Source organism: Myotis lucifugus, unplaced genomic scaffold (assembly GCF_000147115.1).
Source record: "Myotis lucifugus unplaced genomic scaffold, Myoluc2.0 scaffold_3, whole genome shotgun sequence".
NCBI lineage: Eukaryota > Metazoa > Chordata > Mammalia > Chiroptera > Vespertilionidae > Myotis > Myotis lucifugus.
The window spans coordinates 14,521,644-14,548,759 of NW_005871051.1; the positions used below are offsets into that span (position 1 = coordinate 14,521,644).

General features: G+C 40.3%; 2 long non-coding RNA genes across 2 annotated transcripts in view; one reads left to right on the forward strand and one right to left on the reverse strand.

The window, feature by feature from the left end:
- The first annotated feature begins 343 nt into the window (after positions 1-343).
- LOC111827643 lies at positions 344-3,603 on the forward strand. Its single transcript, XR_002831283.1, has 2 exons — positions 344-2,271; positions 3,417-3,603. It is a non-coding gene; the product is annotated as an uncharacterized LOC111827643 (long non-coding RNA).
- Positions 3,604-23,949: 20,346 nt separating this feature from the next.
- The window catches only part of LOC111827343, a 32,273-nt gene continuing 29,106 nt past the window's right edge, over positions 23,950-27,116 (reverse strand). Inside the window, exon 4 of the long non-coding RNA XR_002830849.1 lies at positions 23,950-24,014. This is a non-coding gene — a long non-coding RNA (uncharacterized LOC111827343). The remainder of the gene's footprint in view (positions 24,015-27,116) is intronic.

A 27,116-nucleotide genomic window follows, 5' to 3' on the forward strand; every position in this document is an offset into this window, starting at 1 on the left:
CGTGGACCCACCCACTTGGGCTTCGCAATAAACTCCGCGGCGCGCTCTTCGGTGAACGGCACCGCCGGACCGGGGCGCGGACCGGGATGCGGGGGTCCTCGGGAGCGGAGGGGAAGGGAAAGTCGGGTCTGAGATGCAGCTCAGCGCTTACTATTTTGGAAGTGCTTCCCGGGGCAAGTTTTAAAATTAGAGCGTTTGCTGGCGTCTTCGTCCCCGGGCGGCTGCCACATCCACCCCAGTCCCAGGGACGCGTGAGGGTCCAGAAAGTTGTTAGAGCCCAGTGCTGCCCATCAGTAGCCACCATTCGTTATCGCACAGCTTTTTAAAATTGGTTTGGGAACAACTGAAATAGATCAAGTTCAATGTGTGCTCTTGCTACACATAGTAGCATTTGGCTTTTTTTTTTTTTTTCCTTGACCACATTTGCAAAAAGAGGGAATAGAGACTTCTGTAATGAAAGGGAAAAGGAAAATGAAAGGACCTGAAAATACTGAACTGTGGAGTCTGGGTGGCTTAAGTTTGGAAAAACACACGGAATTAGTAGGACTACCCAACAGCGTTTCTGAGAAACCATGTCACAGGTTGTGAGGAAAATCAATGCTGAAAGAGGAGGCGCGGGCACCGAGCTCCTCCTTCCAAGAATCCCAGAAATAGTTGCTGAGTTGCTTTTTTTTTTTTTTCTGCTGAGGATAGAAAATGACACATTGAAAATAAAATCATTAACTATTAACTATATCTTAAGCACTACTCTGTATGTCTGGGAAATTTTGGATAATGTCTTTTCCTTTAGATTTTGTGATGGAGGAATTCATTCACGTTGATGCACACTATGTAATGGATACTGTGTATAACTTGTCTAATACTAAATGTACATTTTATAATGAATTACTTTTTAAAAGTTTATTAGACAAGTGTAACCAGTAGGCTCGTTACTGAATTAGGAAAAATTATAGTTGGTGCCATACTGAAAACAAGATGAACATTCATTGGAGAGCAAATCATTTGGACTCAGGCTACCAATGACTTTAGTAGGACAATTTTAAGAGAAATTGCAGTTCTGATGAGTTATATGTTGTTGTTTTTTTAACCTGTCAATTAGGTAAATAAAAGTAATTTTCTTGATGACATATTTTAGGAAAGACAACAGAATTCCACAAATCATTTTAATCATCCCAATAGATAGCAAATATTTTAACCTTAAATTATCTTAGAAAAGTGGAATGTTGGTTCCCAGTATATAAATGGTAGCATAACTTCTCTAAGTTGCCATAAATCCCTCCTAAAAACTCAGCCTAAGTGTTTAAGTATCTACAAAGTTATGGAGGTCCTTAGGAAAGATGACTTAAAACTGAAAATGAAATGTCTGGCTAGTTTAAGCATTTTAATTCTTTAATAGAAGAGGAACCAATATGAAGTTTTAAGGAATTATCCTAAAGTTACTCAGAGTTACCACAGTTGATAAAGTCCTTGCCCCCTGGCTGATTAGAGCTTAATTTAGCTCCCTTGAAAGACTATCCTTTTCAGGAGTTGCTTTCTTTGACTTCCTAATCACCAGAGGCACACTCTCTCCCTCTAGTGGCTAAGCATTCCGACATTTTACATTTGGTGACTCTGTCTCCCCAGGAATTGGGGGCGGGGTTTGGGGGGAGGGTGTATTAGCTCCCAGAGTTTAGGACGGTAAATGATCACTTGTGAGAATTAGACCATTTGTGGAAACTTGCTCCTCTTTTTAACATCCTATGTTCCTTTCTAATTTGCAGATCCTGGCATAGCCAGTGTATCCCAAAGAAGTCAAGATTATGTTTACATACTACAGCTAAGGGTTCTCTTTCATCCTCTGCAGTTGAATAGTCCTGGCTCTGAGACCCAGGGTTCCACTTGCGGGAAGGAACCTTTTATAAACTGCAGTAATTCACTTTGTTCACAGTTTTTCTCAACAGTATTTTTATGGTGGTTAGAAAGCATATTTTCACTTTTTACCCTGACTACACTGCACACATTTTTAAAGTACACGTATAGCTAGCCTGTGCATAAAAATGCACTACCAGGGAAGTACAGTACCATCCTATTCGCCCATTGTATCCAGTTGGATAGTTCAATTTTCACTTTGGGGATGGGGGTGAGGAGGTGGGGAGAAAACATACCTGGCCCCCACCTCACTTCACACAGCGGGTTCTTCCTGATCCTGTCTGCCCCATTCCGCTGAAACCATGCCTTCCCAGCTCCAACTCATATAGTAGCGCCTTGCACATCTCCTTCACTATACAATTTGTAAATATTTTATTCACTATAATGTCATCTTTTTAAGGGCAGGGATTATGTATATCCTGCTAGCAACTGTTTTCTTAGAACTAGCAAAATGTTTGGCCTGAGTTGTTACTCAAAAAACATTTGCTGAATGGATGAATATAGAGCTAATCACATACCTAGTTCCCATGTGTCAAACTGTTTTCAAGGGACAAAATGCATAGATATGGAAGATACATTCTTATCCCATCAATAATGTGGTCACTGGACAATGTGGCTCAGTTGGTGATTGTCTAGTGCATCAAAAGTTTGCTGGTTCAATTCCTGGTCAGGGTACATACCTGGGTTGCAGCTCAATCCTGGTAGGGGGCATGCAGGAAGTAGTTTCGCTCTCATATCGATGTTTCTCCCTCTCCCTTCCTCTCTTCCTCTAAAAATCAATAAAAAATATTTTTAAAAATGAACTTGTTCAAATCTTAGATCCTAAATCATGTTATAAATACAGTATACTTAGCTCTGGCTTATGGTTCATGTGAAGAGTGTGATATAAATTGGTAGATATAAAACTTACAAGTATAAATAGTAAAAGTGATTAAAACTGTATATCAAATATAATTTGGTCAAGTACATCTGTGTCCCCTCTGTTTTGTAAATAAATTATTTCATGTTAATACCTGATTACTCATGAACGAGGTTGACCATCAAGAAATGCAGCAGATGTAATTCTATAACCACTAAGTGCAATTAGCAAAACAAAAATTTTTAAAGGTAGTGTAGCTAAAAGGGACATTATGGAGTATTACTTTTGTTTTCTTTGGATGGTTTATTTTATCTGTTTTGTATTTAAAAGCCCTAGTACCCTTTAAGGGAATTTGGATAAAAGTGCATTTTTCTTTGTTCAAGGAATTAACTGTTTTTAAAGTTTGGGTTTTGTTTTTAGCAGAGGGTAGGAGGGTGCAATTCGAAACATTACAGTACTTTGCTAATATTAAGGGGAAAATTTGGAAATTGATTATATATTGAAGTTTTCTTTAGATGGTTCTATTGTTCTAGCTATAGGAACATAGTCATTCAGAGTAGGTGCCCTAAAATAACTTGAATCCCTGGAAAAGTTGAGATCAGCACAGGCACAATGCTTTAAAACTGATAACGTGTTTTATTTTTGTCAGGTGGTGGTGATCTTCGCTTTGAAGTGGTGTTCTCTTAAGTGAGATGTGGAACAATGGGCTCACTTTCTCCTGTCGACCTAGATCGGCACTGTGAAGAAGCAAGGAAGCCCGAATGGGAAACATAGTTTCAAAGAAAACATTCTAAGATACCACATCCAGTTCATAAATAAAGCATCTTAATACCTCACAACTTTGCCTTCCTGATACATTTTACCGTCTGGGGTCTGTCTGGGTGGCATGCGAGTTGTACCTGGTAAGGGTCTTCTCTTTCTCTCCATCTTGAACAATCGTTTCTTTTAGCAGCCCTGAAGAGTGTCACTTTGCAATTCGAGATAAGGCTCTTGTACCTAGAAAAGGTAACATTATGACTTAAATTCACACTTTGATAGGATAATATCAGATTTCTTCTGGAGAACACGTTTTGGTATTGATGTAGAACAGATGATAGGCTATCTCGATCACAAATGAGAATTCTAAGTTGTGGGAGTTAAACTTAGACCAAGGGGGTGAAGACTAGGGAGGTTTCTGAATAAAAAGGAAAGCACACATTTTTAAAGATGTCACTAAAAGCTGCCATAGTTGCTTTAAAATGTAGATGTAAAAAAATTAAAAAAATAAAATAAAATGTAGATGTAGTTCAGCATTTGAGGAAATGAGTTCCATTAATTGCAGAAATGAAAGAACTTTGAGCTGGGTCAAGTTCAGACAGTTGATGCTCACAAAACAACTCTAAAAGGCATTGGGAAGAACATTCTTAGAAACCCTAAAATCATTAAATGCAAAAAAAAAAGTAATACGGTTATTGAAACCTCCAAGAAAGTGTTAGTACAAGGAAGAAAAAAGCTAACAGTAAAAGGAGAATACACTGTCTAAAGTGCGTTAATTTAGATCCAATATAATAACACTCATGAGAAAAAGAAGGAAAACCAAAAATGGTTATTTGACTTTGGAATTGGGAGGTGGAAATAGGGCAGACTAGCCTAAAAATCTGTAATGCCGACTGTTGGACTTTGCCGGAGATAACCATAGTCTAAAGCCAGGTGAGGGCTAGTTGCATCTCAAGGAGAATATTTGGGATATAAGCTAGTGCCAGTAGGAGTATGATCCTATTTTTTTTAATCCCGTGAAAAACTCATGGAATTACATGTCCAGTGTTTGTAAGAAGCCTTGATTCTTTGTAAACCGAAATCCTTTCACAGTACAGCAGAGTCTGATCAGATGTTTAAACAATTCTGTATAGACTGAGAAAAATAGAAGGAAGCATTACAAACAGAAAGCAGCAACCTAGGGAATTAGAAGCGACACAGGGATAGAAATGGAGAACCATTTCCTGCTTGACAACTCTGAGAGGGGGCTGCGGTGGGGCAGAGGGGGACGAATCAAAGAAAGGTCATTTACAGGTAGTGAAGTCAAATGTCACCTCCTCCAATTCTCATGGCTTGTGGTTTAGAGAAAGGTTAGCTTAATATAGAGACTAGTGTGGCATTCTGAACTGTCTTAAGACAAGATGTGTGAATATGATATAACACCATCAGTATCTCTCCCCCTAGCAGTTATGTTCAAAAAAGTACTTAAAACACACACACACACACACACAAAACTTGACATCATGGTGAGGTACTAGACACCTGGGAAAGTCCCACTTGGTAGACTAAGGCTATCATCAAAAGTCCTATAAACTATATTCCAGAAATGGCTTCATTGGAATATTATTTTTGAAATATACCATTATGGAGAAATAAATCCTATGTAGTATCTATACTGTTTTAGATTGATGATATAACTGATTTCAGGAAGTCAGAGCATCAGTGGACTTGGAAAGCCGTATATATCATCATCATTATAGGCACTTATTTTATGCCAGGTGTCATGACAAGCACGCTTCATACATTACCTCTTTTAGCCCTCACAGTTATTTTTAAGAGGTAATATTAACACCATTTTCACATGAAAAAAATTGAAGCTTGGAGATATTAATATCTTTTTTATTATTTTATTTTTTCTTTATTGATTAAGGTATTACATATGTGTGGAGATATTATTATCTTGCCCAAGGTCTCACAATGTCAGAGCTGGACTCAAAGGCGTGTGTTACGTTCTAGAAAGCCCATAAAATCACCACCATGTTATGCTGTCTCCTTAATAGCCAAATATATTTGTTAATCATATGAACCCGTTACTGTAGTTAACTCCAGCACTTTGATTAACAACCTGGTGGGTAACATACTAATATTAAACCACTTGAAAGGAAAACTGAATGTCCACGGTCTTCTAGAAGGTTCATCGAATGCGTTATCAACACAGAACTCTACCAAATCCAGTGCCTGTCTGTGTGTGGAACATGACCTATTTGACGTCTAATGCTTTAACACCAGATATTTATCTGTACCTTCTATGACCTCGTCCATCAAGTGAGTGACATGAGAGAACCACTGAGAATTAAATGATAACCATCCTATAAAGAATTGAGTAATAATTAATGGTGACAAAGAAATCTAGACAAGAACTTAAATTGAAATTCTGGACCCAAACATAATTGCACATTTTGTTCGAAGGGGATCATTTCTGATTCATTGCTCTCAGACACAGGTGCATCACACTTCTCCCTTTTGTAAACTTCACCTATATGTCATTCAAAGAATGAATTACTGATTTTCTGTGGTGAACATTGTGATTAAATGGTATTCTTAAGTGACATTTTGGATTTCAAGAAACAGAATTTTTTCTAGTGGAGAGTAGCTCTCAGTTGTAGTGAAGGTCAATGTGTACATTTTTCTAGGATCTATTAAGTGAAGCCTGGGCTGTTAGGGCTTTTCTCTCCGTTTTAATCTACAAATACAGTGAATACTGGAGTAGAGAAGTAAAACTGTACTATTTTAGTTTTTTTTCTGTCCCAGTTTGGATAGATATGGAAGTTACATATTTATTCTCTCATGGCAGTTTTTTTTCTCTAGAAACAAAAATAAGTAATGTTTTTATTTGATACCAGAAATACTCTTTATGAAATTGATCAATGGCTTTGGGGGAACTTTGCTTTAGAGCATTTGAATAGCCTTCCCCAAGAGAGAAGAGCTTCCCCAGAGATTAGAAAATAGTCAACAGATAAAATGAACATGGGAACTGGTGTACTTATAATCTTAAAAAATAATATCCCGATATTATGTTAGAGAGTGAATGCTGAACAGAAGACCAGTTAAGTATTTAAACAGCAGTCATCTTTCTCCCTAATCTAACATAGATGAGCAAGGGCACCTCTCTCCCAAGTCTTTAGGATTAATGCATAGAACCCCTTGATGGACTCAAATCCAACAGGAGCAACTTTGTGATAGTTTTACTTCCCATGTTATTTTCCTATATGGAGAGAATATACTTGAAAATTATGTTTCTTTATAAATGAAAGGTGTTTGGGGGTTTTGTACAGCTATTTCCTATCAGTTTAGACATTCTTTATAAATGAAAGGTGTTTGGGGGTTTTGTACAGCTATTTCCTATCAGTTTAGACATTTTTCCTTGTCCTTGAAAGAATATATGGCCCAGGAAATCATTGGTCTGGCCCTGCCAAGGCATTAGGGATGAGTTAATGAAATGTTTGACCAAATATAGCAGGCTAATTTTTTAAGTAGATAATTTTGTATGGCCCGCAAATGATGTTATAAATATCCAAATGGCCACTGGCAGAAAAAAGGTTCCCCACCCTTGCACCCCACAAGGCTAAAGGCCAGGATCTGGACAGTGAAGCTCACTACGGTCATGCCATTCTGTGTATGACCCTTGTCATCTGGCCAGACTTCTCTTTTGACTCTGGAGAGTATCATGAACTCATTCTTTTGCCTTCTTTAGAACTTCAGTGACTCATTCAACCTCAATCAAGCCAGCCTGCTTAAGGAGATTCATTGGGACAGCAGTACTTTTCAGATAGGCTGTCTAAGGGAGACATTCAGAGGTCTGAGGGAAAACCAGGAGGTCTAAGGAGGAGAAGAGATTAACAGCAACAAATACTGCCTCTAGAGATAGCATAAACCAATTAGAGTTGTTGAGGAGAGAATAAAAAGTGAGGAAGTAAAGACAGACACTAATTTCAACTTTATCTATACTAATAAATGGGTAATATGCTAATTAGACCAAATAGACTGGATATCTTCCAGACATCCTTCCGGACAAAGCCACGGTGATGGGGGCCGAGGCAGAGGTGGTTAGGGGCAATCAGGCAAGCAGGGAAGAATGGTTAGAGGTGGCCAGGCAGGCAGAGGCAGTTAGGGGCAATCAGGCAGGCAGGCAGAGTGGTTAGGGGTGATCAGGCAGGAAGGCAGAGTGGTTAGGGGTGATCAGGCAGGAAGGCAGAGTGGTTAGGGGTGGTCAGGCAGGAAGGCAGAGTGGTTAGGGGTGATCAGGCAGGAAGGCAGAGTGGTTAGAGGTGATCAGGCAGGCAGGCAGGTGAGCGGTTAGGAGCCAGCAGTCCCGGATTGCAAGAGGGATGTCCAACTTCCAGTTTAGGCCTGATCCTGCCTAAACTGGCAGTCGGACATACCCTGAGGTGTCCCTGATTGGAGAGGGTGCAGGTTGGGCTGAGGGACCCTGCCCCCCACCCCCATGCACGAATTTCATGCACTGGGCCTCTAGTTTAGCTATAAAAGGAAAGGCAGAAGCTAGAAGCTGGAGGAGGATATGGGGGTGGGGGCTTGAGGGAATTTTTGTTTCTAAGTAAAATTTTAGCCTGTTCCAATGCTGATAAGAAGGTGTCAAGAGCAAGTAAAATATTGAGGATGGAAGAAAATTGGTCCCTGAGGGGACAAAAGGATCTGGAGCACAAGTGAAATAACTATGTTCAGATAGGAGAGGAGATACCTCTTGTACTAAGGAGAAGCAAGAAAGGATGGGTACAAATGCAAGTAAGTACTTGACATGATGGGAAATTGAGGAGGGTTTGAAGGTGTCAGTGTTATTTCTGAGAGTAAAGGGGAAAATGACTGCATCAAACATTTAAGAAGAGTGAATAAACCTGGCCTGCGTGGCTCAGTAGTTGAATGTTGACCTATGAACCAGGAGGTCACGGTTCGATTCCTGGTCAGGGCACATACCCGGGTTGAGGGCTCAATTCCCAATAGAGGACCTGCAGGGAACAGCTGATCTATGATTCTTTCTCATCAATGATGCTTCTATCTCTCCTTTCTTCTCCCTTCCTCTCTGAAATCAATAATTTGTTTTTAAAAAAAGAAGAGCAAATAAGCTTGAAATAGTTGCTATGAAGAAATGTGAAAGAATCTAAAAAAAAAATGAAAAGTTGATGGGCAGAATAGAAATACCAGTTGAGGCTGGTTACCAGATATAATCCATCAATATTCTCAATACTATAACTGAATTCACAGTCCAGCTTTAGTCTTGGAAAACATAAAAGGATTGATCCAATATAGAAAGTGGGGAGCTGGAAAACAAGGATCAAAGTTTAGTTTAATTGAAGGAATTAAATTTCAGTAATGGGCAATTGAGTAAGCTACACAGAGAAGGATACAGTACTGATGGATGGATACCAATGGATGGGAAAATATAGAGGGCTATGGAGGCCTTGGATCACAGTCAGGTTGAAGAACTTGTCTAAGAAAGAATACTGAGTGAGAGATATGAACATATAGAGGACTGTGAGAAAAAAACTTGATATTTCTGATGGAGTACAAGATGCCAGGATCCAGAATAGAGGGCAGGAAATCATGGCTTCTAGGAGTAGGTTAATCAGGAGATTATCTTGCGTCTTGGAAAATAGAGGAAAATACTGAACTAGTTGCTGAAGCCTTTGAAGAATGATTCCCTAGCAAACTGATAAATAATAGCTAGGAGGAAGGGTAGTAACAGGTAGTAGGAAACAAGAAGCATCAGAGGAGCTTCATACAAAAATGTAAATCTTGTGAAAAAATGGTTTGGGATTGTAAGGGTGATGCTGACCCCATTTTCTCACCTGCGCTAGGTGAATCATAGGAAAACAAGCTGCCTTCACCTGTGAGGACTATAAGTAGGGTGACTGTATCATCAGATTTGCCAATAACCTTGCCTGACATAATTATTATTTATTTTTATTTACTTGTTTGTGTGTGTGTGTGTGTGTGTGTGTGTGTTTTGCTGCAGAAAGCTTTCTTGTTTCATTTGGTCCAATGCATGGAGAGGGCTTCAGGTTGGTTAAAAGAATGGCTAGTAGTTTCAGGGAGAGGCTTAGGTAAAAACCAGACACCAGGGGATGCAGAGGGCCCCTCAAAGGCTTCTGGACTCCACAGGCTCCTCGTCGAGCTTGAGGGTGAGCCTTTCGAAGAGATACTCGCCCAGCCCAGCCTGGGGGCCAGCCAGCCTGCAGATGCTTGTCAGGTGTTGCCCATCTTCTTGATGAGTTTCACCTCCTCACCCCGGAAGTGGTTCTTCAGGAAGTCACGGAGCTGAGGGTTTGTGTGGGTAGGACCCAGGGCAGGCAGCTCCAAAAAGGCCTGGTTCAGGCTCCTCTCCAAGGCCAGGGCAGCCTCCATGGCGGCTTCCATGGCATCCTGAGATTTGCCCACTCAGCTTGGGGAGGCTTCAGCACGTCCTGGAGGGAATGCGGCCACCGCACCGGTTTTGCATCTTTAACAGACGCTCAGTGCCCTCCCGATTCTTCTCCACCACCTCTCGGAAGAAGTAGCCCACGTCCTGGAGAGTCACACCGTCAAGGTTGAAATAGAAGCCCAGAGAGAGGTAGGTGTGGGAGCCCGCAGATGCAGGTTGGCTAGGTGGAATAATTCTGAGGAATTTGGGAGCTCATGGTTGCTCCGCAATAAAGAGTTAAGGTAGAAAAAAACCCCGGTACGTTGGCTGGTCCTGGAGGTGGTTCTGAAGGTGGTGACTGGATAAGATTCTGTAGAGTGTCTGGAGGCTGGATGAAGGGGCGTCCCTGGGTCTGTTCCGTCCAAACACTGTTGAAGCAAGAGACAGATCCGGGCCCGCCGAGGGCACTGCCCTGACATAAGTATGAATAGTACCCCCATTTACTCCTAAAAGTGTTCTGGTTTCTTTAAGTTATATGTTCATCCCACTTTAAAGGGGAGTGGCCTCAAGGAAGAGCTCTTTCATTAAGAAATGTTTTTGTTTGTTTGTTTTTAAGTGAGAGGATTCAGGATGCATTTGCTTGCTCATTTGTTTTACCTGAGAGAGGAATTTCAAGGACTATCGTAAGAAAGGTTTGGGGAGAGATGGAGCAGTGGGATACTGGATAAGTGGAGAGGAGACAGCAAGTAATGTTTGAATTGAGAGTGTGGAAGAGCCCTGGCCAGTTTTTCTCAGTAGATAGAGTGTTGGTCCATGGACTGAAGGGTCTTGGGTTCCATTTCTGTCAAGGGTATCTTGGTTGTAGGCTCGATTCCCGGGCAGAAGTCAACCAGTCCATGTATCTCTATCACAAAAATGTTTCTCTCTCTGTCTCTTCCCCTCCCTTCCACTCTCTCTAAAAATCAATGAACAAATATCCTTGGGTGAAGATTAACCAAAACAAAAATTTGTGAATGTGGAAGAGGTGAGTGACTGCACCTGGAGCTCCAGTCTGTGATTTCAATCTTTCTGTCAAACTTGCTGCCTCCTTTAATCAGGAAACAGATGGATAGTCATGACTTCAGGGGTCAAAAATGCCTATTATTATTTATACCTTTACAGTGTAGCCGGAGATTGCAGCAGTTGCTGTGTTACAAGGTGAAAGATTCAAGGGTCCAGTTCCTGCAGATCCGTTGCCATAAAATGGCTCCTAACTGGGGTGATAGACTCCTGACACTTTCTTCCCCTTCACTGAGGTTTTGAGTGCTCTTTCTTCCGAACTTTGGCAGATTTGGCTTTCTCTCTGCCAATCAACTCCAGTACTTCCTTCAAAATCAGGGTAAGAAAACAAGGCCGCTTCAGCGTCTGGGTCATATGAAGACTGGTTTATTCATGGAAGTCACTAGCTATTGCCAAGCATTGTACACTGAGAACTGTTGAGTAAAGGAAGAGTGCAGTCAGATGATAATTCCCAAAAGCAAATAGAAATTGACAACCTTGCTAAGAGCAAAATACTCTTATGTCTCTAGTCATGGCCATAGGCTAAAATGCACCTTCAGAGACCAATATAACATGCAGTCATATTGGAACTGATGATGCTTTTTTAAAAAAAAGAAATAATCCCACTTCCATTAAACATAGAAATTCTCATTACAGCATCTTCATAGGAGACCTTTATGTCAATGAAGTCATTTGTATTTAAGTCTGCAAATATATACTGCAATACAACTGAGACATAAAGTTTACCGATGTAGTTTATGGAAATATAGATAAAGCCATTTTCCAGAGCTATGGACATTCATCTATCGTCATGACAAATAAATGTATAAGTTAAAATGAGTGGCTTTCAGTCATGTTCTAAAAATATTCAATCCTACTTACAAATAGATTGTTCATAGGGATCCTGAAAGTAGTAAGCTTGCAGCATCAATTAAACATATGAATCATTTATTTTAAAATCTATGCACAATTTTTCAGAATGACTTCATGATAAGAAATCACCTTCACTGCCTAAAACAGTGGTTCAAAACTTCTTTTTTGTACCTAAGCTCTCCACCTATTTAATATACTCCTATTTAGTTACATATTTCATTGCCTAAAAACCTTCTAAGCTGGACTCACTCATCTATTCCTAGATTCCCACTCCATCTTAGGGAATATCAGAGTGTTGGGAGTGTTGTAGCAGTTTGAAAACTATTCTGTAGAACAGTGTTTTTCAAATGTCAGGTTGTAATTCATCAGCAGACTATATATTTAGTGTGTCATAACCAGTATTTTTAAAAAATGAAATAGAGTGGAATAAAGTATGTCACATATAAAAGGGATAAATAAAAAGGTAAACTTTGATTTCACAGATACACATATCTACTGGGTCACACATAAAATGTGAGCATTGACCTATGAACCAAGAGGTCATGGTTGGATTCTTGGTCAGGGCTTGATCCCCAGGTGGGGGTCAGGGGGCATGCAGGAGGCAGCCAATCAATGATTCTCTCTCATCATTGATGTTTCTATCTCTCTTTCCCTATCCCTCTTTGAAATAAAAATTAAATTAAATTACTGTAAATTAAAGGTTGAAAGCCACTATTTAAGAAAATAGATAAACCTGGCTGGTGTGGCCCAGTGGTTCAGCATTGACCCATGAACCAAGAGGTCACTGGTTCAATTCCAGGTCAAGGTGCAGGCTTGGGTTGTGGGCTTAATCCCCAATAGGGGCAGGCAGGAGGCAGCCAACCTATGATATTTCTCTCTCATTGATCTTTCTATCTCTCTAATCCTCTCCCTGCCCCTCTCTCTAAAAAACCAATAAAAGCATATTTTTTTAAAAAAGAAAATGAATAAACAAATTGAGGTGAATCACTTCACTGAAATATTATATAGCAATTATATATTACTACATAAGTCAACATGGATAAACTTAAAAATATTTATGTTGGGTGAAATAAGCCAATTGTAACACGATTCTTACATTTATTGTTAAAAACATTGAAAACAATAACAATATTATGTATTATTTACATACATATGTATATGTAGTAAAGATATAATAAAATGGAAAAGAAAAATACCTCTTTCAGAATAGCCCTAACCTCTGGGATGAGAGGGAGAAGGATGAAATGTGCCTGCAGCGCTTGATTTCTTAATAATCATCAACAAAACAACAAGAAAGCCCACTGCATGGGAGAACATACCTGTTATCTCCAATAAGGATTTAAATTCCAAAATTTACAGGGAACTCACACAACTTAACAAAAGGAAGATAAACAATCCAATTAAAAAATGGGCAAAGGACCTAAATAGACACTTTTCAAAAGAGGACATTCAGAAAGCCAAGAGACATATGAAAACATGTTCAAAGTCACTAATCATCCGAGAGATGCAAATCAAAATGAAAATGAGGTACCATCTCACACCTGGCAGAATGACTACCATCAACAAATCAACAAATGACAAGTGCTGGAGAGGATGTGGAGAAAAAGGAACCCTCTTGCACTGCTGGTGGAAATGCAGACTGGTTCAATCACTGTGGAAAACAGTATGGAGTTTCCTCAAAAAATTAAAAATGGAACTCCTATTTGACCCAGTAATCCCACTTCTAGGAATATATTCAAAGAAATAAGAAACACCAATTAGAAAGGACATATACACCCCTATGTTCATAGTGGCCCAATTTACAATAGCTAAGATTTGGAAACAGCCTAAGTGCACATCAGCAGGTGAGTGGATTAAAAAACTGTGGCACATCTACACAACAGAATACTATGCTGCTATAAAAAAGAAGGAACTCTTAGCATTTGCAACAACATGACTGGACCTGCTAAGTGAAATGAGCCAGTTGGAGAAGGATAAATATCACATGATCTCACTCATCTGTGGAATATAATGAACAACATAAAGTGATCAGCAAAAATAGAGCCAGAAGCATCGAACAGACCATCCTACCTAAGAGGGAAGGCAACGGAAGGGTGGGTGGGTAAGACATCAACCAAAGGACTTGTATGCATGCATATGAACATAACCAATGGACACAAACAGTAGGGGGGTGAGGAAATGTGCTGGGAGGTGGGAGCCACCTGGGAGAGGTCAATGGGGGGGAGGGGGGAGGAGACTTATGTAATACTTTAAACAATAAAGAATTTAAGTAAAAAATAAAATAAAAACTTATAGAAGTCATGCATCTGTGATTCTGATTTACTGATTGATCCACCTCATTTTTCTGGTTCTTATTTCTTCATATATGAAACTAGAGGCCTGGTGCATAAAATTCATGCATAGGTGCAGTCCCTAGGCCTGGATGGAGATCAAAGTGCTAGCCTCTGGCATGGAAGGGCAGGTCCCAGCTGACCCCCGGGCCCCCCATGCACCCCCACCCGCCTGAGTTACGGTGCCCAAGTCCCCATGAGGAGATGTGGTGAGCACAGCAGGACTCCGTGGGCCTGGGCACAGCGTGGGCCTCTGGGCCACCCAGCGGCGCTGCACAGAAGCCGGGCAGGCAGTGTGCTCTCTCCTGGCCAGCCTCGCAGATAGGCTCCTGCTCAAACCCATGGGAACCTGACCGGCCCCTGCAGTCCCAGGGGCTGTGGCCCAGCTCACCTGGAAGAGGCCGGGCTGGTGTGGGATGGGCTCCTCATGGGGACCTGAGCTCAGGGGCTTCCCCGGTGCATGAGCCCTGGCATCCTGGGGGAGGGTAGCAGGAGGAGTGAGAGCGAGCTCAGCAGACACTCCGCATTCTCACTGCACCTCCGTCCCTGTCACCCCCCTGCCCAGGTAGCTGGCAAGTGGTCACAGCCCCCTGCCCCGGGCACTAGGAGGTTGGTCACCGGCACCCATCCCTAGTTCCCTGTACCAGCGCGGGGCCCAGCCCCAGTCGGGCGATCAGGGCCTGCTGGCCACTGGTCGCAGTCTGCAGAGCGATCGGTTGGGGCGCTCCCCCTGCCCAGCTCCCTCAGTGCCTGGGAGCCAGGTGGTGGCCCCACCCCCCGCAGCCACTGCTGCTTGCTGTCTGTGGGGCAATTGGGCCTCCGACTCGCACCCACCTAGACCTGGTGCTGCCTGCTCACCTGCTCCACCATCCCCCTGTGGTCCCACTCTCATCGGGGCCCATTGGGTCCAGTAGCACCTCCACTGCAGCCTGCTGCCAGTGCAGCATTGCTGATGCCCGCCATGTTCCACGCTGCCCCCTGGTGGTCAACACACATCATAGTGAGCGGTCGAACTCCCAGTCAAACGACCGCCCAAGGGGACAATTTGCATATTAGGCTTTTATTATGTAGGATAAAAGGATAATATCAGAGAGTGATCAGTGTCTTTTTACTAGTAGAAGGAGGGGTGAAATTGTGTGATGAAGATGTATTTTAATCATATAATACTCAACCCATAAAATTTAAATGATTTCTTTTTTAAAATATATTTTTATTGATTTCAGAGAGGAAGGGAAAGGAAGAGAGAGATAGAAACATCAATGATAAGAGAGAATCATTGATCGGCTGCCTCCTGCACACCCCCTACTGTGGACGGAGCCCACAACCTGGGCATGTGCCCTTGACTGGAATCAAACCCGGGACCCTTGAGTCCGCAGGCCAGCGCTCTATCCACTGAGCCAAACTGGCCAGGGCTTTAAATGATTTCTTAATGTTAACTAGCTCCTTGGTGGTAGAAGTCAGACTAGATAGCAGCAAGTCATCTAGAATCACAGTCTTTTATTCTCTATCATTTAACTCTGCTTTTGATGAAAGATAGAAGGCCATGGCATCATTTTATCTCTAATGATAACATAACAAGGTCACCATTATCATCATGTTCACCATATAAAGTGGGCCTAGTAAACAATGGTTCTGCTAGTGCCACTGAAGGAAAGAATGAACCCTTTGAAAAGGCCAAATTTAGTTAAATTGTGCATGTTTTTATTGTTAAATATTAAAAGAAGTTAAGACCACTGGTTTCAGGTGACCTTCCAATTGAGTTTAGCCATGCCTTATCTTGAATGATTGATAGTAGCCATGTCTGGTTTCCTGTAGCTCTTTTATTTATAAATTGGAAAACAGGCTGGTGTTCTCTTCAAAACTGATTTGTGGTTACTGTTAGAAGTTGGTTATTGGTACTTCCTAAAAGCGTTTGCAGTCCCAGCAAATTCAGAGAACAATAAGGTGAAAAACTATGTGTAACATGAGAGAGGCCAAGAAACAAAGGAGAAAGAGAAAGCATCAAGAAATTCTGGTTATGAAAAAGCCACACTTGAACACATGCTCAGTTCTGAACTCACAACCACATGGCAGAAGACTAATTGAACTAGTTGTCTAGGGAGCCTGCAAAACCATCAGCCCAAACACAGACACAGCATTTCCCAGTCAGAGCTCCAAGAGGAATTGCCCCAGGTCATACTGAGAGAAGTGTCCTTGTTCCCCTGGTGACTAAAAGCCTTCAGTCCAGAAGGCCAGTGGGTCAAATCCCAGTTATACCACTTAATTGTTACTTCACAGCTGGGCAAATCTGTTACTCTCTCAGTTTCCTCACCTGTTAAATGAATAGAGTAATAATAGAATTTACCTCACAAGGTTTTTTAATTAAAGATTAAATGAGTTAATATTTGTAACTGATCAAATCAAGGCTGAGAACAGCTCTGTACCTGGCTAGGGTTATATTGTGTTTCTTTAATAAATTTAGCAACCAAATATCCTGAAAAGCAGTTTTGCAAAGGACATTCTTAAATTAGGGTGATTGTAGTTGTACAGTTAGTTATTGTAGTGTCATAAAAGAAGACCATTGACCCTAACTGGTTTGGTTCAGTGGATAGAGCATCGGCCTGTGGACTGAAGGGCCCTGGGTTCGATTCCAGTGTATGGCACATGCCTGGGTTGCAGGCTCGATCCTCAGTGGGGTGGGGGGCATGCAGGAGGCAGCCGATCAGTGGTTCTCTCTCTCATCATTGATGTTTCTCTCTCTCTCTCCCTTCCTCTCTGAAATCAATATATATATATATATATATATATATATATATATATATATATATAAGCAGACTATTGCTTCATACCTAATTTTTCTTTTTATTCCCTTTCTAATTTTTAAAATATTTTCCCATTTTTAAAAAAGAAATACATATTCTCTCCTACATGGATTGGATACCCATTCTTCATGCTTGCTCTTAAAAATGTTATCCTCCTAATACAATAGGTCAGATTTAGATTTTTTTATACAGATAGCCAACTGTAAGTTACAGCATCTGTGTTACTGACAAGAAAAACCTTACATAGCAGCAAAAGCTAAATTAACCGTCTGTCATGTATGGGTGCAAGGTGTATAGTAATTTGCAAACTGAGATATCTCTCCCAGTATTTATTTGTTCACCCTCATTGGGAGTCCTTAAAAAAATTGATTTAAACATTTTTAATGAAAGTTACAAAAAACCCCACCTAATTATAAACAGAAACCTTTGTATATAAAAAGACATTTTCTTTCACCGTTATAAGTAGCTTTAGTTCTGTTGATTCATTAAACCATGTTTTATGATATTTGTACCCCTGAACTATGTTGTACCAAGTATTATAAATGCATACTTTGTAATTCCACTTAGGTTAACTTAGTATATACTATCTACATGTTTTTATTTAGCTCACAATACATGTTTTCATGTGTCTTAACTCCCTTATAATCTTTGAGCAATTTCAGAGAAAGACTGGGTCATTATTTTTTATAAGGTTCTTATTTCTTAACACAGTGACTTACACAGATTTAGTATTATCTCTGCTAATAAAAATTATTAAACAGATGGAATCCTTCATCAATAAAGTAGTGCAAAATATTCCAATGCTGTGTAGTCGTTCATTCATTAAAAAGCCCATTAATGCATTTCCCTTTCTCTTTTTTTTATTTTCAAATATCTATGCTATTTTTTTATTTAGGTCTTCACAATTTATCTAAATCAACTAAACTATTATTGTCTTTCTTACTTATTAAACAAACATTTGGTTTCTCCTAAATCTTTTTTAAAGTGTTTCTGTTTTAAGACCTCTTTTTTAGAAGTTATATTATCATAGTATTTCAGTTCTCACTATACAATTCAAACATTGGTGTCCATTTAGAGTACTATATTCATATTATGTACTTTAAAAAAATTTAGTTTGAGGAGAGAGTGGGGGGAAGTGGAGGAAAGTATAAGGGGGATAAATACTGATGGAAGGGGTAGTGAACACACAATCCAGTGTACAGATGTGTTGTGGAGTTGTGCACCTGAATCCTGTATAATTTTGTTAACCAGTGTCACCCCAATAAGTTCAATAAAAAAGGGGAGAAAGAATTTGACATTAGACACAACCCATCTGGGCTCCGGCCTGGAATTCTTTTTTAAAAAGAAAATTTTAAATAGGATAACAAAGGAGCAGAATGAGACAAAGGATTGTCCAGATGCTCCCATAAATCACTGGTCCCCTCATTGTTCATTTCCAAGGGCTGCGGTGGTCTAACTTATGTAATCTTTTGCCGTAAGAACTTTTCATCAGGTAAACTGAATTCCTCCACCCTCCTCCCCCCAAAAAGTGTATAACTTCAATATGATCACAGAACTAAAACTAAGGTTAAAGTCTAAGTTTCAAAAACACGTGTTACTTAATTTCAAATTTTTTTAACATAGGTTAGAGAACTTTTAATTTTTATTCCTTATTTTTATTTGTTTTTCTTTTATGTAATTCTAGCATTTTGCACTTCTCAATGATATTAACGAATTCAATTTTTATTTTAATAAAAATAAATTTTCAATTTGGACATCAAATTGAAAGTAAAATTAAATGTATATGCTACTACTTAATAGTAATGCAGAATTCTAGCCCAACGTATCTTACCCTTATTTTTATGTTTTCATTTAAAATATTGTTCAATAAAATCTACTATTGATTTCTTTAGAAATTGTCAGAATTGTTAGTTTATCTCCTTTCCACTCAGTTCATTTAGCTATATAAGATTTCTAAATTTTTATTGACAAACTAGAGGCCCAGTGCAAGGATTTGTAAACCAGTGGGGTCCCTCAGCCTGGTCTGCGCCCTCTCGCAATCCGGGACCCCTCAGGGGATGTTGGACTGTCAATTTCAACCCCATCCCTGCAGGCTGAGCCAAGGGACCCCACTGGTGCATGAATCCATGCACCGGGCCTCTAGTATGCATATAAGATCTTTGGTTAATCTCTTCCCATTCTCTCCCCTTCCCCCTTCCCTCTGAGATTCATCAGTCTGTTCCATGTTTCCATGCCAGTGTGTTGAGCGTCTACCTCCTGGTGGTCAGTGTGCATCATAGGTATTGTTTGAACGGTCAAATGGTCAGATGGTCACTTAGGCTTTTATAGATATAGACATATGTTACAAATTAGATGGAGGTTTCTTTTTTGTTTTGTTTTTTTTCTGCAGGGAGTGAGAATTTTATTATAATTAATTTTATTTAACTTTAATAAATTCTAAGAAATATTTGAGGTTTTGGTGGGTGATATTTGAGAATCTGAAGACTTACCTTAGGAGGGTATCATCAAATGAGCATCAAAGTATAGGATTAAGTTTAAAGTGATGTAGGAAGCGCTGTAATATATTTTGACACAACCCATTCGTTTGATATATTGTTTATCCTATCTATGCATTTCAGAAGATCAGAGTCATAAACTTTGACTATCCTCTTTAAAAATCTCCAATAATTGTAGTAAAATTAATTGTGGTGTGAAATAATAAAATTGTAAAAAGAAATACGGTAGCTTGCAGATTATTAATTGTTACTGAGCTTTTGATTCTTTACTAAAAGTTGATATGTTGCTACCCGTCTCCATGGACAGAATAATGTGTTTTCAAAAAATTATCCAATGCATCTTATAATAAAAGCCAAAAGATCTTTCCAATGGAATTAATAAATTATTGCTTAGATTTACTTTTAACAAAGCAATTTTATCAAGCTTTATCTAGCTCAGTACAATAACAACAATGGAAGGAAAATCAGAATCTCTCTCATTACCTGCTTCTGTAATTGGGCATGCATAAAGTATGCTTGGAGCCTTTGAAAGGAGAGATTGTGCAACCTGAATACTAATTTTGTGAGTACTGTGATTTCACGGCTGCTGTCCATGTTCAAGCTGGTTGTGCTTTGAGGAGCAGCTGAGTCTTTATGGAAAACGTTGTAAAACATTCTATTTAGAAGCGATTCTTTTTTTTTTTTTTACAATATGTGCTCAGGGTATTTTTCTTCTTTTGTGTTTTATTTTGAGAACATTTGTATGAAAACAAGTTCATTGTTTCTTACAAGCACATCTGCTCCTGCTTCTTGTAGATGATGAGAAGTCATCATCCTCTGTGACATCATAATCATTTCCATGGCAACCAGTTTGGCTTACTTTTCTTGAAACTATAATAGAAAGTTACAGAATGTCAGCAGCGGCAAAGTGTTTTTCTCAAAACAGACACATAATAACTTCCCAGTTTTCTGCACCCACTGTGTGTGGCCTGTTCATTTCAAAGCCTGAAATTTTTAGCCTAGTGCATTTAAGTCCCTTAAACTTCATGAGACCATCAATTCCAATTACCCACAATTTAGAGAAAGGATAGAATTCTTGAGGACACAAATTCTGAGTGACCAACCTTATGCCCTGTCACATAGCTTGCCTAGTGTTAAGTTCAATGAGGGAAGAAATATATGAGGCCTTGATGTTTTATGTTTTACAGTAAATGATGATATAGATTTGAATAACAGCTGAAAGGATCTTGAAGCCCTTTACTTGAAATGATTTTATGAACAGGCACTACATTTACTCAGCCACTTCAATGCTGTCACAACTGTGATGAAATGTGGCTGAGAGACCTCAGAACACAATCATTTGGATGGTGAGCCAGGGCTGCTAAAGAGAACTGGAACTTGAGACAGACTTGGTGGCATGTTCTACTACATCAATATTTGTCAAAATTATGAAGTTTTAGTCACAGCAACCGAACAGCCCATAAAGAAATATTTATTGAATACTTGCTATGCATCACATTTTGGGGGTTGTGTGTGATAGAAGGTAGTACACACACAATCCCTCACCTCCCAAGTCCTTCCTTGATATGAATGCCTCATTATTGGTATCACCGTTTACTTCAGCACTAAAATATTTTATTTAAATCACTTTCCTTGTGCTTAAACTTTTATTTTTTATTATTTCTTTTAAAATATATTTTATTGATCTTTTACATAGAGGAAGGGAGAGGGATAGAAAGTTAGAAACATCGATGAGAGAGAATCGGTCAGCTGCCTCCAGTACCCCCTCCCCCCCCCCCCCCCCCCGGGGATGTGTCTGCAACCAAGGTACATGCCCTTGACTGGAATCGAACCTGGAACCCTTCAGTCTGCAGGCCAATGCTCTATCCACTGAGCCAAACCAGTCAGGGCTATTTTATTTTTAAAGATGTGCATGTTTTTCCTAGCTGGTTTGGCTCAGTGGATAGAGCGTCAGCCTGCAGACTGAAGGGTCCTGGGTTTGAGTCCCATCAAAGGGCACAAGCCCAGGTTGCGGGCTCGATCCCCAGTAGGGGCATGCAGGAGGCAGCCAATCAATGATTCTCTTCATCATTGATGTTTCTATCTCTTCTTTTCCTTTTCCCTCCTTTTTTGAGATCATAACACACACACACACCCACACACACACACTCATATGTGTGTGTGTGTGTGTGTGTGTTAATGTGCATGTTTGGCCCAGCAGGAGTGGCTCAGTTGGTTGAGTGTCCTGTGTGCCGAAAGGTCACCTGTTCCACTCTTCACTCCCAGCCACATGGCCCACCAACTTTAAAACTATAGTTATTTAACATAAACATCCATGATTAGCCTTATTCCCAAGTTTTGTAATCAACCCGTGGGCTCCCTGGAACCAGTGATTGCCACCAACAAAATCTTCACATCCCTGAATTGTGCCCTATGTCTGTCCAGTCTCTAAGATCAGCTGACATCCTTAACTTGATTTGTCTTGTTGCCACTTAAGTCCCCATGATGATAAATCCCTGAATTAAAAGTAGCTTATTATGAGGCTAACAGTTTCTTCTATTTGTAAAAGGCTAACATTTGTAATAAACAAGCCCAAATATCACAGTAGAAGTTTGTGTGTTGTTCAAAGCATTTGGTGAGATCCAGGACCTCTCTGAACTAGCTCAGCCATCCCTTTGGGAGACTGGAGTCTTCTGCTGGCTTTACAGCATTTGCCTGGCAGGCCAGGGAAGGGAGAGAGGGAGGACCATGGGAGAAGATTTTACTGTCCAGGCACAGAACTGCTGTACATCCTTCTGCCCACATTCCCCTGGACAGGACTCAGTCATATGGCATACCAAACTAAGAGGATAGTCTTTTCTTTTCTTTTTTTTTTTCTGTGAAGGAAGAAATAACAGGCTTTGGTGAGTACAATAATGTATCCTTTTATTCACCCAAAACTCCATTTCACTCTTTTTCCCCCAACAAAGGCCTTATTCATCCTCTCCCCAACTGAGATCACCCAAGGCCCCATCCCTGTCACAGAATGGAGCTCCAAGTCCAGGATCTCCAGGCTCCTGTCTGCTGTGGCCCTCTCACGTCCAGGCAGGACTGGCCTCACGGGTGTGTGACCTGTGTAGTTGCACAGGTTCCCACACTCAGATGGGGCCCTGCAATTGGTTTAATGCTCTGCGCTCACCGTCATGAAATGACTAATCATTTGTGCTTTAAACTTGTGTTTTGGAAGTGAAGAACAATGGGATAATGGAGCATGCACATGAGCAGAGCAGATATGTGCAATATGTGTGTGCTCCATCCCTTGCTACCCCAATCTCATACAGTATTTGTGTTGAAATATGAACATAGAACCTAGTTGATTTGTGATGCTTGGGAATTTAGCAAAACTCGGTGTGAGTACAGGTACGCACGTTATGTCTATGGTTGAGTAAGCAGGGCAGCAGTGCACTGACAGCCCTGAGAGGTCATACTTTCCATTTGGACCAAAAATTTGCTTCAAACACAGAAAGAAGGAAATGGTCTTTTAAGAAACACAAAAGACCAGGAAACTTTATTATACCCTTTTTTTTCTCTTGTGCTCTCTTTCCCTGGATTAGTCAACCACTACTGGCAGTCCTCCGGTTACGGCGGACTCGATGTACTTCATCTTGTTGTTACATCGCCATCATATATATATAATTTCGACGTATGTACATATATGCTTTATGTTTTTTATTATTTATTTACCACAAGTAAAGGTCAGGAAATGTTATCTTTCTTTTAATTTTTTTTTACTGTTCACTCCATTACTGCTGTGTATGGGCTCCATGTGAGTGACGTAGGTGCTTATGTAGGTGGGTTCCGACTTACGGCAAAAAGCGCATTACGTCACATTACGTAGGAACGGATCTCCGATGTCACCGGAGGACCTACTGTATACTGAAATGGTCATAGTTGGAAAGGGAAAGATAGAGCAACCATAGTTCCTGCTTTCATTCCTTCCTTACTCATCTGTAAGCCAAAAGCAGAGTATTTAAAGGATGTGCACACATCGAGAAGCAAAATAAAAAGTCAAATTAGTTGTCACAAAGCAAGAATTGTGTAATTTCAGCAATTCCTCATTTGAGTTCAATGCTGTTGTATTTCATTTAAAACTGGCAATGAACAATAAAAACATGAATAGTAAGATTAAATATTTATTTAGAGTGACATTATTAAGTAGCAAATATAAAATGCCATGATAAGTCAAACATACTGTAAAAGAAAGGCCAATGCTTGATATTTTAGTGTCTTTACTGGCACATTTTCCCTACTTACTGAACAAGGGGCCCCCCATTTTGCATTGGTCCCCACAAATTATGTAGCCTTCCCTGAGTCCCGTGCTCTATGCCCTTTCCCCAGTATTACTGCAATAAAAGCTTCCAGTCAAAAGAGGGAAGGATGAAATACACAGCCAATTAGCCATAGAAATTATTAAATCTTTCTGGGAAGACACAGTGAAGGGTGACTACCCAAGATGTAGACAATTTCTTGTTCTGTCTCTGATTCTTCTTTCTGTGGTTCTTGGCTCCTCTCTCTGAATTTCTTCCTTCACCATGATCCTCCCTAGAAATATAGAATGATTGTTGAGGAATAGTCTCTCCTTGCGGACTGTGCAGCATTCATATCTTCCTGACCAAGGCTAGTTATAAGCCGCCACCCGCCCCCCCCCCCTTTTAAGCCCTAGCTTATGGTTTCTTTGGCACTACTATTTCTTTTAAACTTTTTTTTAAAAAATAAGTTCCTGATCTATTTACTTTCAGTCAGTTCCATGTGCCAAGGTGTTGTTTTTTTGTTTGTTTATTTGTTTGTTTTAAATGGTTATTAAACTTGCCTTATTCTTTGTTTCCTGGTCCCCATGTTTTCTCTTCAGTTTAATGGCAGGTACCTTGAGGCAATATGAATCAGTATGTTAAGGTGGAAAAGTACCTCTCCTAATCTGATATTTACTGAAGGGCTGAGTTGTTTGAGAAATATCACTGGCCCTTTTGTCATTCAGGTCCCAAAGCTATCATCTTTTCAACCACGAGAGGCCCTTGATCCTTGAACTTCCTCGTTTCTGCTTGAAAAGCCTCCCAAACTCATCTGAGTGTGTCTTTCTTGCTCAAGTGTGGCCAGCACACTATTGCACTGACACTTCCAATGACTTCCCCTAGACCCGTGGTCAGCAAACTGCGGTTCGAGAGCCACATGCAGCTCTTTGGCCCCTTGAGTGTGGCTCTTCGTAAGCCTTAGGAGTACCCTAATTAAGTTAATAGCAATGTACCTACCTATATAGTTTAAGTTTAAACAATTTGGCTCTCAAAAGAAATTTCAATCGTTGTACTGTTGATATTTGGCTCTGTTGACTAATTAATGAGTTTGCTGACCACTGCCCTAGATCTACAGACTCGGTAGATATGTGGTCTGCCTTGCAGATTCTCCCAGGGCAGCTTTACTGAAAATTCACTGAGGAACAGAAGAACTCTCCAGACGGCCAACTGCTATATTGTATTTTCACCTTCTGCTGAAAATACACTTATTTCAGGGTTTTGTTACAACTGCAGCACATGTGAAAGTATCAACTTCTGTACTTATCAAGGTAGGATAAGTAAACACTGAAATCTAAGTGCCTTAATATACTAAGACTTACTTTCATTTGCATAATATATTACTGGGGGCTTATGGTGAGTGACATACCATGCAGTGATTAAGAGAACCAGCTAGGTTCCTTCCATCTTTATTTTGCATTACCAAAACTTATATTTTTAAAGTCTTGGTTTAAATTTTTTAATGTATTTTTATTGATTTCAGAGAGGAAGGGAGAAGGAGACAGAGATAGAAACATCAATGACGAGAGAGAATCATTGATTGTCTGCCTCCTACATACCCTACACTGGGGACTGAGTCTGCAACACAGGCATATGCCCTGATCAGGAATCGAACCATGACCTCCTGGATCATAGGTCTAAGCTCAACCACTGAGCCACACCAGCTGGGCTTGGTTTAAATTTTTTATTGAAGCAATTAAAAGTTCTATTTAGAAGTTCAGTTTATTTTAATACTTGCATTTAGTAGTTGTCACTATTTGAAAAAGAGCCCTCACAACCAGAGGTAGAATCAAATGAAAGAAATGTTTATTTGCCTGCACTAAAAAAATACTGAGCCCTGGCATTGCCCCATGCACCAAAAGGTTGCTGGTTCTATTCCCAGTCAGAGCACATGCCCAGGTTGTGGGCTTGATCCCCAGTAGGGATCCTGCAAGAGGAGGCAGATCAATGTTTCACTCTCACATTGATGTTTCTCTCTCCCTCTCCCTTCCTCTCTCTCTATAAATCAATTTTAAAATATTTAAAAAATAATAGTGATACTGAATTTTCAATCCTGTTTACAAATTTACACAAAAATGTAGTTAAATTTTGTTTTTTTGTAAATTTTAATTTCCATGTTCCCGGATACCAATTAGTAGTTCTTTCAAAGCAATAAATAATTTGACTATTTCATTTTTGACAAATGCACTTCAAACCCACTGAAATAATCTTAAGCATGTCAGAAAATTATGCTTTTAATTTTTCTAGATATCAATATATGAGAGTTAATTTTATAGATGACAGTTACTGCCCTGCCTGTGTAGCTCAGTCCCTGTATGGCTAAGGTTGCAGGTTTGATCCCCTCAGGGCACATACAAGAATCAACCAATCAGCACATTTACCCAGTTGAGGCATTGCTAGATTGGATAAGACTGACAGCATTGGGTTGAATGGTAGAGAGACCAAGCATTTGACTAGGAAAGTCCCTTCTCATAGAGGCAAAGTATGAAAAAACAATGTGCCCTTCTACCATAAAGATTCTTAACAAATAGTCAAATAGTTCTGGTGAGGATGCCAGGGTTAACGGATATATTAAATATCAGTGCATTTTAATGTATTTCTTTTTAGATTATATATATATGTTAGAGGCCCGGTGCACGAATTCATGCATGGGTGGGGTCCCTTGGCCTGGCCTGCAGGGGGTGGGGTGGGGGAGGGGCCACAGGAGGTTGGCTGTGGGAGAACACCAGGGGGCAACTCCTGCATTGATAGTCTTCCCCCTGGTGGTCAGTGCATGTCATGCAGCCGGTCATTTGGTTGACCAGTCCTAATGGTTGCTTAGGCTTTTATATATATATATATCCTATCTAATAAAAGAGAAACATGGTAATTAGCGTACGACCACTACCCTTTTCATTGGCTAATCAGGGCGATATGCAAATTAACTGCCAACTAAGATGGTGGTTAACTGCCAACAAAGATGGCGGTTAATTTGCATATGTAGGCACAATGCAGGGAGGCAAAAGGGAAAGCAGGAAGAAGCCCCCTGCCACTGACAGTGATTGGAAACCCAGGGGGAGCTAAGAGCCCGGGGGCAGGGGACCTCCTGACAAAATCCACATGGGATTCCGCCATTCCCCCTGTTGCTTTAGGAGTGAAGCGCGGATTTATGGTGAGAATCTTTCAACAGGAACTCGACCAACCCGTTTCCAGTCTCCGTTTACCACTGGAGTGACAGGGGCAGATTTCGTTTTGAAATCCTCAACACTTAACTTTCGTGGCAGGCTGGTGCTGTTGTATGTTTGTTGTCGTGATGGGAAGGGTGGCAGCCCGGTTATACGTCCACCCGAGAAGCAACGGAATTAATTGGCAGATACCT